The sequence below is a fragment of the Oncorhynchus masou genome, chromosome 29 (assembly GCF_036934945.1).
Source record: "Oncorhynchus masou masou isolate Uvic2021 chromosome 29, UVic_Omas_1.1, whole genome shotgun sequence".
NCBI lineage: Eukaryota > Metazoa > Chordata > Actinopteri > Salmoniformes > Salmonidae > Oncorhynchus > Oncorhynchus masou.
In genome coordinates, this window is record NC_088240.1 from 85,263,459 (window position 1) to 85,278,945 (window position 15,487).

The 15,487-nt window shown below is 44.4% G+C and overlaps 2 long non-coding RNA genes across 2 annotated transcripts; both read right to left on the bottom strand.

Annotated features, from left to right (window-relative positions):
• Positions 1–1,067: 1,067 nt before the first annotated feature.
• LOC135520858 (uncharacterized) lies at positions 1,068–2,867 on the bottom strand. Its single transcript, XR_010452451.1, has 2 exons — positions 2,541–2,867; positions 1,068–1,860 (listed from the first exon to the last, which is right to left on the bottom strand). It is a non-coding gene; the product is annotated as an uncharacterized LOC135520858 (long non-coding RNA).
• A 4,936-nt stretch (positions 2,868–7,803) lies between these two features.
• LOC135520859 (uncharacterized) lies at positions 7,804–9,502 on the bottom strand. The gene is made up of 2 exons (XR_010452452.1): positions 9,031–9,502; positions 7,804–8,596 (listed from the first exon to the last, which is right to left on the bottom strand). It is a non-coding gene; the product is annotated as an uncharacterized LOC135520859 (long non-coding RNA).
• Positions 9,503–15,487: the final 5,985 nt, after the last annotated feature.

Consider the following 15,487-nt stretch of genomic DNA (forward strand, 5'->3'; position numbering starts at 1 on the left):
CACACACACAAACACAATTACACACACACGCTGTGAACTCACATAAAAAAATCTGCCAATCTCTCGGCTTAAAATGTCCACATGTCCTCAAATGATCTTGAGGAAGCTGGAACAAGAGAGGTGATTGGTCCTCTTTAACAATGTGTCTCCAGAGGGAGCAGCTGTTTATCACTTCCTCCAGACTGACCCCTGACTATATATGGCAGCCTGTTCCCTATAAAGTGCACTGCTGTTGACCAGACTAGTGCAGAAAAAAAGGGTATAGTGTTCCATTTGGGATGCAGGCCAGGTGATTAACTTTAGCTTACTCTAGTCTGATATGTCCACTGAATCTGGAGACTTGAATGTTATGATGACATCATAGAGCCACCATACATGACATCCTGGCCAGTAGAATGTTCTAAAGCCCCCTTTCCTTTATCTTGACAGACATGTTCACTCTAAGTCTATGTGTGTGTGTGTGTGTGTGTGTGTGTGTGTGTGTGTGTGTGTGTGTGTGTGTGTGTGTGTGTGTGTGTGTGTTTCAAGTGAGGTGTCATATCATCAGCGTCCTCTCTCTGGTAGTTCCATACATAGAGAATGGATGCTCCACATTCAGCACACTACAATGACCCTGTTTAAATATGTCACAACGATCTGCCTGCATCCTCCACATGCTGACTACTGCAGTACAAGTGTTCTCCCTCCATGTGTCTCAAGCTTCGCTGAAGAAAGCTTTGGGGTTCTGTCAACATGACATGTACCATCTCACTATTTTCTGTGCTAAAGACAAGGGAACATTTAAACTGCCAAATAAAAGAACCAATGACCTAAACACGTTGAGTGGTTGATGTTTTACGACTGACTGTCCTGCTGTCGATAAGAGACGTTGAGTAGGCTACTGTAAGTGATGTCAGTAGAACAGGGTCCCTAACTTGGTCCTGGGGACTGAACGTTCCCTTGGGGGCCTCGGGACCCAGTTTGAGAAACCCTGAAGTAGACTATCACCCAATCTTTTATTTCCTTTTCTTTTTAAATGCTCCCGATTGTAGCTGGTTATTGGGACAAACAAAACAATGTAAATCACATTTGTCTTAATCTGGATTTATTGTGTTGAATGTAGAGCAACATTAGCAGAGTGGAGTTTGGTCCCACATCAAGGCATCAGGGACTGTTTACAGGCTTGCTGGGTTAGGTACTGTAACCCTGGGTTACTGTAGAATACATGGTGGGCAGCAAACCAATCAGAGAGGAGGAGGCAACTACTCAACTACTCATTTCAAACATTGAAAATGGCTAAAAAACATAATACATTAAACGTGTAAATGTATATGTGAGTATTCTTGGAATCTCTGAAATAAGTTCAACTGCATTCTCAACTTCCTTCTCAATTGTATCTTCTAAGAGTGGAGTTGTGTCGCGACAGAGATCTTTCTGTGGATCCATGAATGTCGCTGGTGGCAGACTGAGACAATCCACCTGTTTCTTATAGAAGTCCAGTTCAGTAGCAGTGAGCTCCCGTCTCCTACTGTAGAGTGTTAGAGAGGTGAAGGTCTTCCCATCCTCATCCCATCTCTCCAGGGCCAGGAGGCAGTCTGAGCACGTTGGCAGGAGAACCTCAGTAACAGGGCTGGGGGTCACTGAGGTCCATGTTTTATTGTCATGCAGAGTAAAGTTAGAGTTGATCCTGTAGCATTTGAATCGAAAAGCATTTAGATGTGGAATACCGATGCCAAAGAAATGGGAGATGTCAAGAATGTTGTTCTGGGTACCGACCGGCACAGAGATCTCTATCCAGGCACTGTGTAATAAGGTATACAGTATTTGTTCCCAGAAAGGACCATCCGAACTCTCAGCAATATACATCCACTTCCCCAGAGTCTGCAAGATGGAAAGGCAGATAGACAATCTGGGTCAGCTGACACAAACAACCCTGTCTCCCTAACCATGGGTGGACAGACAGAAGACGGACAGACAGACGGACGTATGGACAGACAGATGACAGACAGACGGACGGACAGATGACAGACAGACAGATACACGGACAGACAGATGACAGATACACAGACAGGCAGATGACGGACAGACAGATACACGGACAGACAGATGACGGACAGACAGATGACAGACAGACAGACGTACGGACAGACAGATGACAGACAGACGGACGGACAGATGACAGACAGACAGATAGACGGACAGACAGATGACAGATACACAGACAGGCAGATGACGGACAGACAGATACACGGACAGACAGATGACGGACAGACAGATGACAGACAGACAGACGTACGGACAGACAGATGACGGACAGACAGATACACGGACAGACAGATGACGGACAGACAGATGACAGACAGACGGACGGACAGATGACGGACAGACAGATACACGGACAGACAGATACACGGACAGACAGATGACGGACAGACAGATGACGGACAGACAGATGACGGACAGACAGATACACGGACAGACAGATACACGGACAGACAGATGACGGACAGACAGATGACAGGTGCATGGACAGACAGACAGTACAGTTCAGTACATAGTACCTGATTGACACTGCTCAGCTCCAGTGGTCTCAGGAGATCATCACAGGTTAAAGGGGCCGCCTGGGAGCCACTCACTGAGAGAAGGCCCAGGACAACAGTGACACACACAGCCAGCATCATATCTCAATATGTCTCACTCACTATAATGACTCTCCCTGTGTCTCTGTACAGTAAGTCTGTCTCACTCACTCTAATGACTCTCCCTGTGTCTCTGTACAGTAAGTCTGTCTCACTCACTATAATGACTCTCCCTGTGTCTCTGTACAGTAAGTCTGTCTCACTCACTATAATGACTCTCCCTGTGTCTCTGTACAGTAAGTCTGTCTCACTCACTATAATGACTCTCCCTGTGTCTCTGTACAGTAAGTCTGTCTCACTCACTATAATGACTCTCCCTGTGTCTCTGTACAGTAAGTCTGTCTCACTCACTATAATGACTCTCCCTGTGTCTCTGTACAGTAAGTCTGTCTCACTCACTATAATGACTCTCCCTGTGTCTCTGTACAGTAAGTCTGTCTCACTCACTATAATGACTCTCCCTGTGTCTCTGTACAGTAAGTCTGTCTCACTCACTATAATGACTCTCCCTGTGTCTCTGTACAGTAAGTCTGTCTCACTCACTATAATGACTCTCCCTGTGTCTCTGTACAGTAAGTCTGTCTCACTCACTATAATGACTCTCCCTGTGTCTCTGTACAGTAAGTCTGTCTCACTCACTATAATGACTCTCCCTGTGTCTCTGTACAGTAAGTCTGTCTCACTCACTATAATGACTCTCCCTGTGTCTCTGTACAGTAAGTCTGTCTCACTCACTATAATGACTCTCCCTGTGTCTCTGTACAGTAAGTCTGTCTCACTCACTATAATGACTCTCCCTGTGTCTCTGTACAGTAAGTCTGTCTCACTCACTATAATGACTCTCCCTGTGTCTCTGTACAGTAAGTCTGTCTCACTCACTATAATGACTCTCCCTGTGTCTCTGTACAGTAAGTCTGTCTCACTCACTATAATGACTCTCCCTGTGTCTCTGTACAGTAAGTCTGTCTCACTCACTATAATGACTCTCCCTGTGTCTCTGTACAGTAAGTCTGTCTCACTCACTATAATGACTCTCCCTGTGTCTCTGTACAGTAAGTCTGTCTCACTCACTATAATGACTCTCCCTGTGTCTCTGTACAGTAAGTCTGTCTCACTCACTATAATGACTCTCCCTGTGTCTCTGTACAGTAAGTCTGTCTCACTCACTATAATGACTCTCCCTGTGTCTCTGTACAGTAAGTCTGTCTCACTCACTATAATGACTCTCCCTGTGTCTCTGTACAGTAAGTCTGTCTCACTCACTATAATGACTCTCCCTGTGTCTCTGTACAGTAAGTCTGTCTCACTCACTATAATGACTCTCCCTGTGTCTCTGTACAGTAAGTCTGTCTCACTCACTATAATGACTCTCCCTGTGTCTCTGTACAGTAAGTCTGTCTCACTCACTATAATGACTCTCCCTGTGTCTCTGTACAGTAAGTCTGTCTCACTCACTATAATGACTCTCCCTGTGTCTCTGTACAGTAAGTCTGTCTCTCTCTGCCTGTTGATGTTTCAGTGATGCTCAGGATACTTCCCATCTTTATATAATCTGTTTTCTCTCCTCTGCCTTTCATGGTAGTACAGATCAGATGTCAGGGACATTTACTGTTTGTTCTGTCTGGCAGAGGAGGCTGGTATGAGGATCTATAGGAGGACGGGCTCATTGTAATGGCTGGAATGGGATAATTGGAACGGTATCAAACACATCAAGCATATGGAAACTGTGTTTGACTCCGTTCCATTTTACTACATTCCAGCCAATACAATGAGGCCGTCCTCCCATAGCTCCTCCCTGCTCTGCTGTCTGGGTTCACAGTTCCACCACTGTTGCTAAATCTAAACAAGACAAAGTCCCACTCCTAATCTCGTGTGGACAGACTACATAACATAAAATGAGTATCTGATGCAATATTTTAGTTCTGAAATTTCATCACATGCGCAGAATACAACAGGTGATGTTTTTTAACCTTTATTTCACTTGTCAAGTCAGTTAAGAACAAATTCTTAGTTTCAATGACTGCCTAGGAACAGTGGGTTAACTGCCTGTTCAGGGGCAGAACGACAGATTTGTACCTTGTCAGCTCAGGGATTCGAACTTGAAACCTTTCGGTTACTAGTCCAACGCTCTAAACACTAGGCTACCCTGACCTTATATGAAAATGCTTACTTACAAGCCCTTAATCAGCAATGCAGCTTTAAGAAAAATAAGTGTTAAGTAAAATATAGATTAATAAAAAATAAAAGCAACAAGTAATTAAAGAGCAGCAATAAAATAACAATAGCGAGGCTATATACAGGGGGTACCGGTACAGAGTCAATTAAAGTGACTATGCATAGATAATAAACAGAGAGTTAAAGAAGGGGGGGCAATGCAAGTAGTCTGGGTAGTCATTTGATTAGCTCAGGGCTGCCCAACCCTCTTCCCGGAGATCTACCATCCTGTGGGTTTTACATCCAACCCTAATTTAACACACCATACTCTACTAATTAGCTACTCAAGAAGACCTTAACAAGCTAAATCAGATATGCTACATAAGGGTTGGACTGAAAACCTACAGGACAGTAGATCTCCAAGAAGAGGGTTGGGCAGCCCTGGATTAGCTGTTCAGGAGTCTTGTGGCTTGTGGGTAGAAGCTGTTTAGAAGCCTCTTGGACCTAGACTTGGCGCTCCAGTACCGCTTGCCGTGCGGTAGCAGAGAGAACAGTCTATGACTAGGGTGTCTGGAGTCTATGACAATTTTTAGGGCATTCCTCTGACACCGCCTGGTATAGAGGTCCTGGATGGCAGGAAGCTTGGCCCCAGTGATGTACTGGGCCATACGCACTACCCTCTGTAGTGGCTTACGGTCGGAGGCCGAGCAGTTGCCATACCAGGCAGTGATGCAACCAGTCAGGATGCTCTCGATGGTGCAGCTGTAAAACGTTTTGAGTATCTGAGGTCTCATGCCAAGTCTTTTCAGTCTCCTGAGGGGAAATAGACTTTGTCGTTCCCTCTTCACGGCTGTGTGTTTGGACCATGATAGTTTGTTGGTGAAATGGACACCAAGGAACTTGAAGCTCTCAACCTGCTCTACCACTGCCCCGAACGAACCCATTCCTAAACAAAACCTGAACTCAGGGGTCAGCATAACATACTGACTGTAAAAACAACCTGAACTCCAAGGTCCATGTAACATACTGACCATAAAAACAACCTGAACTCAGGGGTCAACGTAACATACTGACTGTAAAAACAACCTGAACTCAGGGGTCAACGTAACATACTGACTGTAAAAACAACCTGAACTCAGGGGTCAACGTAACATACTGACTGTAAAAACAACCTGAACTCAGGGGTCAACGTAACATACTGACTGTAAAAACAACCTGAACTCAGGGGTCAACGTAACATACTGACTGTAAAAACAACCTGAACTCAGGGGTCAACGTAACATACTGACTGTAAAAACAACCTGAACTCAGGGGTCAACGTAACATACTGACTGTAAAAACAACCTGAACTCAGGGGTCAACGAAACATACTGACTGTAAAAACAACCTGAACTCCAAGGTCCATGTAACATACTGACCATAAAAACAACCTGAACTCAGGGGTCAACGTAACATACTGACTGTAAAAACAACCTGAACTCAGGGGTCAACGTAACATACTGACTGTAAAAACAACCTGAACTCCAAGGTCCATGTAACATACTGACTGTAAAAACAACCTGAACTCAGGGGTCAACATAACATACTGACTGTAAAAACAACCTGAACTCCAAGGTCCATGTAACATACTGACCATAAAAACAACCTGAACTCAGGGGTCAACGTAACATACTGACTGTAAAAACAACCTGAACTCAGGGGTCAACGTAACATACTGACTGTAAAGACAATCTGAACTCAGGGGTCAACGTAACATACTGACTGTAAAAACAACCTGAACTCCAAGGTCCATGTAACATACTGACCATTAAAACAACCTGAACTCAGGGGTCAACTTAACATACTGACTGTAAAAACAACCTGAACTCCAAGGTCCATGTAACATACTGACCATTAAAACAACCTGAACTCAGGGGTCAACGTAACATACTGACTGTAAAAACAACCTGAACTCCAAGGTCCATGTAACATACTGACCATAAAAACAACCTGAACTCAGGGGTCAACGTACATACTGACTGTAAAAACAACCTGAACTCAGGGGTCAACGTAACATACTGACTGTAAAAACAACCTGAACTCCAAGGTCCATGTAACATACTGACCATTAAAACAACCTGAACTCAGGGGTCAACGTAACATACTGACTGTAAAAACAACCTGAACTCCAAGGTCCATGTAACATACTGACCATTAAAACAACCTGAACTCAGGGGTCAACGTAACATACTGACTGTAAAAACAACCTGAACTCAGGGGTCAACGTAACATACTGACTGTAAAAACAACCTGAACTCCAAGATCCATGTAACATACTGACCATAAAAACAACCTGAACTCAGGGGTCAACGTAACATACTGACTGTAAAAACAACCTGAACTCAGGGGTCAACGTAACATACTGACTGTAAAAACAACCTGAACTCCAAGGTCCATGTAACATACTGACCATTAAAACAACCTGAACTCAGGGGTCAACATAATATACTGACTGTAAAAGAGACAATAATAGGGCCTGTAACAAGTGTACTTGCTGGGTATGTGGCTAGATTATCAGTCTGAATACAGGAGCGGCAGGGTAGCCTAGTGGTTAGAGTGTTGGACTAGTAACCGGAAGGTTGCAATGTCAAACCCCTGTACAAATCTGTCGTTCTGCCTCTGAACAGGCAGTTAACTGTTCGTAGGACGTCATTGAAAATATGTGTGTGTGTGTGTGTGTGTGTGTGTGTGTGTGTGTGTAACATTTCAACTGCCAAATAAAAGAACCAATGACCTAAACATGTTGAGTGGTTGATGTTTTAGGAAGGACTGTCCTGCTGTCGATAAGAGACGTTGAGTAGGCTACTGTAAGTGATGTCAGTAGAACAGGGTCCCTAACTCGGTCCTGGGGACTGAACGTTCCCTTGGGGGCCCCGGGACCCAGTTTGAGAAACCCGGAAGTAGACTATCACCAATTCTTTTATTTCCTTTTCTTTTTAAATGCTCCTGATTGTAGCTGGTTATTGGGACAAACAAAACAATGTAAATCACATTTGTCTTAATCTGGATTTATTGTGTTGAATGTAGAGCAACATTAGCAGAGTGGAGTTTGGTCCCACATCAAGGCATCAGGGACTGTTTACAGGCTTGCTGGGTTAGGTACTGTAACCCTGGGTTACTGTAGAATACATGGTGGGCAGCAAACCAATCAGAGAGGAGGAGGCAACTAATCAACTACTCATTTCAAACATTGAAAATGGCTAAAAAACATAATACATTAAACGTGTAAATGTATATGTGAGTATTCTTGGAATCTCTGAAATAAGTTCAACTGCATTCTCAACTTCCTTCTCAATTGTATCTTCTAAGAGTGGAGTTGTGTCGCGACAGAGATCTTTCTGTGGATCCATGAATGTCGCTGGTGGCAGACTGAGACAATCCACCTGTTTCTTATAGAAGTCCAGTTCAGTAGCAGTGAGCTCCCGTCTCCTACTGTAGAGTGTTAGAGAGGTGAAGGTCTTCCCATCCTCATCCCATCTCTCCAGGGCCAGGAGGCAGTCTGAGCACGTTGGCAGGAGAACCTCAGTAACAGGGCTGGGGGTCACTGAGGTCCATGTTTTATTGTCATGCAGAGTAAAGTTAGAGTTGATCCTGTAGCATCTGAATCGAAAAGCATTTAGATGTGGAATACCGATGCCAAAGAAATGGGCGATGTCAAGAATGTTGTTCTGGGTACCGACCGGCACAGAGATCTCTATCCAGGCACTGTGTAATAAGGTATACAGTATTTGTTCCCAGAAAGGACCATCCGAACTCTCAGCAATATACATCCACTTCCCCAGAGTCTGCAAGATGGAAAGGCAGATAGACAATCTGGGTCAGCTGACACAAACAACCCTGTCTCCCTAACCATGGGTGGACAGACAGATGACGGACAGACAGATGACAGACAGACAGACGTACGGACAGACAGATGACGGACAGACAGATACACGGACAGACAGATACACGGACAGACAGATGACGGACAGACAGATGACGGACAGACAGAAGACGGACAGACAGACGTACGGACAGACAGATGACAGACAGACAGATGGACAGATGACGGACAGACAGATACACGGACAGACAGATGACGGACAGACAGATGACGGACAGACAGATACACGGACAGACAGATACACGGACAGACAGATGACGGACAGACAGATGACGGACAGACAGACAGACAGACAGGTGGATGGACAGACAGACAGTACAGTTCAGTACATAGTACCTGATTGACACTGCTCAGCTCCAGTGGTCTCAGGAGATCATCACAGGTTAAAGGGGCCGCCTGGGAGCCACTCACTGAGAGAAGGCCCAGGACAACAGTGACACACACAGCCAGCATCATATCTCAATATGTCTCATTCACTATAATGACTCTCCCTGTGTCTCTGTACAGTAAGTCTGTCTCACTCACTATAATGACTCTCCCTGTGTCTCTGTACAGTAAGTCTGTCTCACTCACTATAATGACTCTCCCTGTGTCTCTGTACAGTAAGTCTGTCTCACTCACTATAATGACTCTCCCTGTGTCTCTGTACAGTAAGTCTGTCTCACTCACTCTAATGACTCTCCCTGTGTCTCTGTACAGTAAGTCTGTCTCACTCACTATAATGACTCTCCCTGTGTCTCTGTACAGTAAGTCTGTCTCACTCACTATAATGACTCTCCCTGTGTCTCTGTACAGTAAGTCTGTCTCACTCACTATAATGACTCTCCCTGTGTCTCTGTACAGTAAGTCTGTCTCACTCACTATAATGACTCTCCCTGTGTCTCTGTACAGTAAGTCTGTCTCACTCACTATAATGACTCTCCCTGTGTCTCTGTACAGTAAGTCTGTCTCACTCACTATAATGACTCTCCCTGTGTCTCTGTACAGTAAGTCTGTCTCACTCACTATAATGACTCTCCCTGTGTCTCTGTACAGTAAGTCTGTCTCACTCACTATAATGACTCTCCCTGTGTCTCTGTACAGTAAGTCTGTCTCACTCACTATAATGACTCTCCCTGTGTCTCTGTACAGTAAGTCTGTCTCACTCACTATAATGACTCTCCCTGTGTCTCTGTACAGTAAGTCTGTCTCACTCACTATAATGACTCTCCCTGTGTCTCTGTACAGTAAGTCTGTCTCACTCACTATAATGACTCTCCCTGTGTCTCTGTACAGTAAGTCTGTCTCACTCACTATAATGACTCTCCCTGTGTCTCTGTACAGTAAGTCTGTCTCACTCACTATAATGACTCTCCCTGTGTCTCTGTACAGTAAGTCTGTCTCACTCACTATAATGACTCTCCCTGTGTCTCTGTACAGTAAGTCTGTCTCACTCACTATAATGACTCTCCCTGTGTCTCTGTACAGTAAGTCTGTCTCACTCACTCTAATGACTCTCCCTGTGTCTCTGTACAGTAAGTCTGTCTCACTCACTATAATGACTCTCCCTGTGTCTCTGTACAGTAAGTCTGTCTCACTCACTATAATGACTCTCCCTGTGTCTCTGTACAGTAAGTCTGTCTCACTCACTATAATGACTCTCCCTGTGTCTCTGTACAGTAAGTCTGTCTCACTCACTATAATGACTCTCCCTGTGTCTCTGTACAGTAAGTCTGTCTCACTCACTATAATGACTCTCCCTGTGTCTCTGTACAGTAAGTCTGTCTCACTCACTATAATGACTCTCCCTGTGTCTCTGTACAGTAAGTCTGTCTCACTCACTATAATGACTCTCCCTGTGTCTCTGTACAGTAAGTCTGTCTCACTCACTATAATGACTCTCCCTGTGTCTCTGTACAGTAAGTCTGTCTCACTCACTCTAATGACTCTCCCTGTGTCTCTGTACAGTAAGTCTGTCTCACTCACTATAATGACTCTCCCTGTGTCTCTGTACAGTAAGTCTGTCTCACTCACTATAATGACTCTCCCTGTGTCTCTGTACAGTAAGTCTGTCTCACTCACTATAATGACTCTCCCTGTGTCTCTGTACAGTAAGTCTGTCTCACTCACTCTAATGACTCTCCCTGTGTCTCTGTACAGTAAGTCTGTCTCACTCACTATAATGACTCTCCCTGTGTCTCTGTACAGTAAGTCTGTCTCACTCACTATAATGACTCTCCCTGTGTCTCTGTACAGTAAGTCTGTCTCACTCACTATAATGACTCTCCCTGTGTCTCTGTACAGTAAGTCTGTCTCACTCACTATAATGACTCTCCCTGTGTCTCTGTACAGTAAGTCTGTCTCACTCACTATAATGACTCTCCCTGTGTCTCTGTACAGTAAGTCTGTCTCACTCACTATAATGACTCTCCCTGTGTCTCTGTACAGTAAGTCTGTCTCACTCACTATAATGACTCTCCCTGTGTCTCTGTACAGTAAGTCTGTCTCACTCACTATAATGACTCTCCCTGTGTCTCTGTACAGTAAGTCTGTCTCACTCACTCTAATGACTCTCCCTGTGTCTCTGTACAGTAAGTCTGTCTCACTCACTATAATGACTCTCCCTGTGTCTCTGTACAGTAAGTCTGTCTCACTCACTATAATGACTCTCCCTGTGTCTCTGTACAGTAAGTCTGTCTCACTCACTATAATGACTCTCCCTGTGTCTCTGTACAGTAAGTCTGTCTCACTCACTATAATGACTCTCCCTGTGTCTCTGTACAGTAAGTCTGTCTCACTCACTCTAATGACTCTCCCTGTGTCTCTGTACAGTAAGTCTGTCTCACTCACTATAATGACTCTCCCTGTGTCTCTGTACAGTAAGTCTGTCTCACTCACTATAATGACTCTCCCTGTGTCTCTGTACAGTAAGTCTGTCTCACTCACTATAATGACTCTCCCTGTGTCTCTGTACAGTAAGTCTGTCTCACTCTGCCTGTTGATGTTTCAGTGATGCTCAGGATACTTCCCATCTTTATATAATCTGTTTTCTCTCCTCTGCCTTTCATGGTAGTACAGATCAGATGTCAGGGACATTTACTGTTTGTTCTGTCTGGCAGAGGAGGCTGGTATGAGGATCTATAGGAGGACGGGCTCATTGTAATGGCTGGAATGGGATAATTGGAACGGTATCAAACACATCAAGCATATGGAAACTGTGTTTGACTCCGTTCCATTTTACTACATTCCAGCCAATACAATGAGGCCGTCCTCCTATAGCTCCTCCCTGCTCTGCTGTCTGGGTTCACAGTTCCACCACTGTTGCTAAATCTAAACAAGACAAAGTCCCACTCCTAATCTCGTGTGGACAGACTACATAACATAAAATGAGTATCTGATGCAATATTTTAGTTCTGAAATTTCATCACATGCGCAGAATACAACAGGTGATTTTTTTAACCTTTATTTCACTTGTCAAGTCAGTTAAGAACAAATTCTTAGTTTCAATGACGGCCTAGGAACAGTGGGTTAACTGCCTGTTCAGGGGCAGAACGACAGATTTGTACCTTGTCAGCTCAGGGATTCGAACTTGAAACCTTTCGGTTACTAGTCCAACGCTCTAAACACTAGGCTACCCTGACCTTATATGAAAATGCTTACTTACAAGCCCTTAATCAGCAATGCAGCTTTAAGAAAAATAAGTGTTAAGTAAAATATAGATTACTAAAAAATAAAAGTAACAAGTAATTAAAGAGCAGCAATAAAATAACAATAGCGAGGCTATATACAGGGGGTACCGGTACAGAGTCAATTAAAGTGACTATGCATAGATAATAAACAGAGAGTTAAAGAAGGGGGGGCAATGCAAGTAGTCTGGGTAGTCATTTGATTAGCTCAGGGCTGCCCAAACCTCTTCCCGGAGATCTACCATCCTGTGGGTTTTACATCCAACCCTAATTTAACACACCATACTCTACTAATTAGCTACTCAAGAAGACCTTAACAAGCTAAATCAGATATGCTACATAAGGGTTGGACTGAAAACCTACAGGACAGTAGATCTCCAAGAAGAGGGTTGGGCAGCCCTGGATTAGCTGTTCAGGAGTCTTGTGGCTTGTGGGTAGAAGCTGTTTAGAAGCCTCTTGGACCTAGACTTGGCGCTCCAGTACCGCTTGCCGTGCGGTAGCAGAGAGAACAGTCTATGACTAGGGTGTCTGGAGTCTATGACAATTTTTAGGGCATTCCTCTGACACCGCCTGGTATAGAGGTCCTGGATGGCAGGAAGCTTGGCCCCAGTGATGTACTGGGCCATACGCACTACCCTCTGTAGTGGCTTACGGTCGGAGGCCGAGCAGTTGCCATACCAGGCAGTGATGCAACCAGTCAGGATGCTCTCGATGGTGCAGCTGTAAAACGTTTTGAGTATCTGAGGTCTCATGCCAAGTCTTTTCAGCCTCCTGAGAGGAAATAGACTTTGTCGTTCCCTCTTCACGGCTGTGTGTTTGGACCATGATAGTTTGTTGGTGAGATGGACACCAAGGAACTTGAAGCTCTCAACCTGCTCTACCACTGCCCCGAACGAACCCATTCCTAAACAAAACCTGAACTCAGGGGTCAGCATAACATACTGACTGTAAAAACAACCTGAACTCCAAGGTCCATGTAACATACTGACCATAAAAACAACCTGAACTCAGGGGTCAACGTAACATACTGACTGTAAAAACAACCTGAACTCCAAGGTCCATGTAACATACTGACCATAAAAACAACCTGAACTCAGGGGTCAACGTAACATACTGACTGTAAAAACAACCTGAACTCCAAGGTCCATGTAACATACTGACCATAAAAACAACCTGAACTCAGGGGTCCATGTAACATACTGACTGTAAAAACAACCTGAACTCCAAGGTCCATGTAACATACTGACCATAAAAACAACCTGAACTCAGGGGTCAACGTAACATACTGACTGTAAAACAACCTGAACTCCAAGATCCATGTAACATACTGACCATAAAAACAACCTGAACTCAGGGGTCAACGTAACATACTGACTGTAAAAACAACCTGAACTCAGGGGTCAACGTAACATACTGACTGTAAAAACAACCTGAACTCCAAGGTCCATGTAACATACTGACCATTAAAACAACCTGAACTCAGGGGTCAACATAATATACTGACTGTAAAAGAGACAATAATAGGGCCTGTAACAAGTGTACTTGCTGGGTATGTGGCTAGATTATCAGTCTGAATACAGGAGCGGCAGGGTAGACTAGTGGTTAGAGTGTTGGACTAGTAACCGGAAGGTTGCAAGTTCAAACCCCTGAGCTGACAAGGTACAAATCTGTCGTTCTGCCTCTGAACTTAACTGATAAGTTCCTAGGACGTCATTGAAAATAAGAAATTGTTCTTAACTGACTGGTTAAATAAAGTTTAAAAAAATAAAATAAAAAAACACCCAGAGACCATAGTGGTAAACATGACTTCTGTTAAGAGAAACAGGACGTTGTGTCGGGATCCTTCTGTGGATCCATGCTGGTGGCAGACTGAGACACCATGAAGATCAAGGAGAACTGCCAGGCCCAATTGACCATCCTACCGATCCTCAACTTCGGCGATCTCAATACCCTACTCAATAAATTGGATACAGTCTATCACAGTGCCCTCCGTTTTGTCACCAAAGCCCCATATACTACCCACCACTGCGACCTGTACGCTCTCGTTGCCTGGCCCTCGCTCCATACTCGTCGCCAAACCCACTGGCTCCAGGTCATCTACAACACCCTGCTAGATAAAGTCCCTCCTTATCTCAGATCGCTGGTCACCATAGCGGCACTGACCTGTAGCACTCACTCAGCAGGTATATCTCTCTGGTCACCCCCAAAACCAATTCTACCTTTGGCGGCCTCTCCTTCCAGTTCTCTGCTGCCAAAAGTCTCTGAAACTGGAAACACTTATCTCCCTCACAAGCTTTAAGCACCAGCTATCAGAGCAGCTCACAGATTACTGCACCTGTACATAGACCATCTATAATTTAGCCCAAACAGCTACCTCTTCCCCTACTGTATTTATTTATTTTGCTCCTTTGCACCCCATTGTTTCTATCTCTACTTTGCACATTCTTCCACTGCAAATCTACCATTCCACTGTTTTACTTGCTATATTGTATTTACTTTGCCACCATGGCCTTTTTTTGCCTTTACCTCCCTTATCTCACCTCATTTGCTCACATCGTATATAGACTTGTTTATACTGTATTATTGGCTGTATGTTTGCTTTACTCCATGTGTAACTCTGTGTCGTTGTATGTGTCGAACTGCTTTGCTTTATCTTGGCCAGGTCGCAATTGTAAATGAGAACTTGTTCTCAACTTGACTACCTGGTTAAATAAAGGTGAAAAAAATTAAAAATAAAAAAAACATTAAAAATGATGGAACGCCTGCAGGAGAAGGTGTGATCTAGAGTTAGAATGATAGAACTGGAATTAAAATAGACTTCATTCTAAGAGACCACTAGGGGTACATCCTGCCTGTGTAGGCTATAGCTCTGACTTCCTGTCCAGTGTGGATGTTAACTTCCTCCTCTCTATCTGTGGTGTCTGTGTCCTGTGTTTCAGGAGAGACACGCAGCCATGGTGCGCAAGAACAAAGAGCTGAGGGAAGAGCTGACAGCGTGAGCCCCACCTCTCCCCAACATCCACCAATCACGTCCCTCCACCCAGCCTCACCCCTGGAAACTCCACAGCAGACACCAAGCCCTGGAGTCCTGGAGGGTGGAGGACTTCACTACCAACACACTACACCAC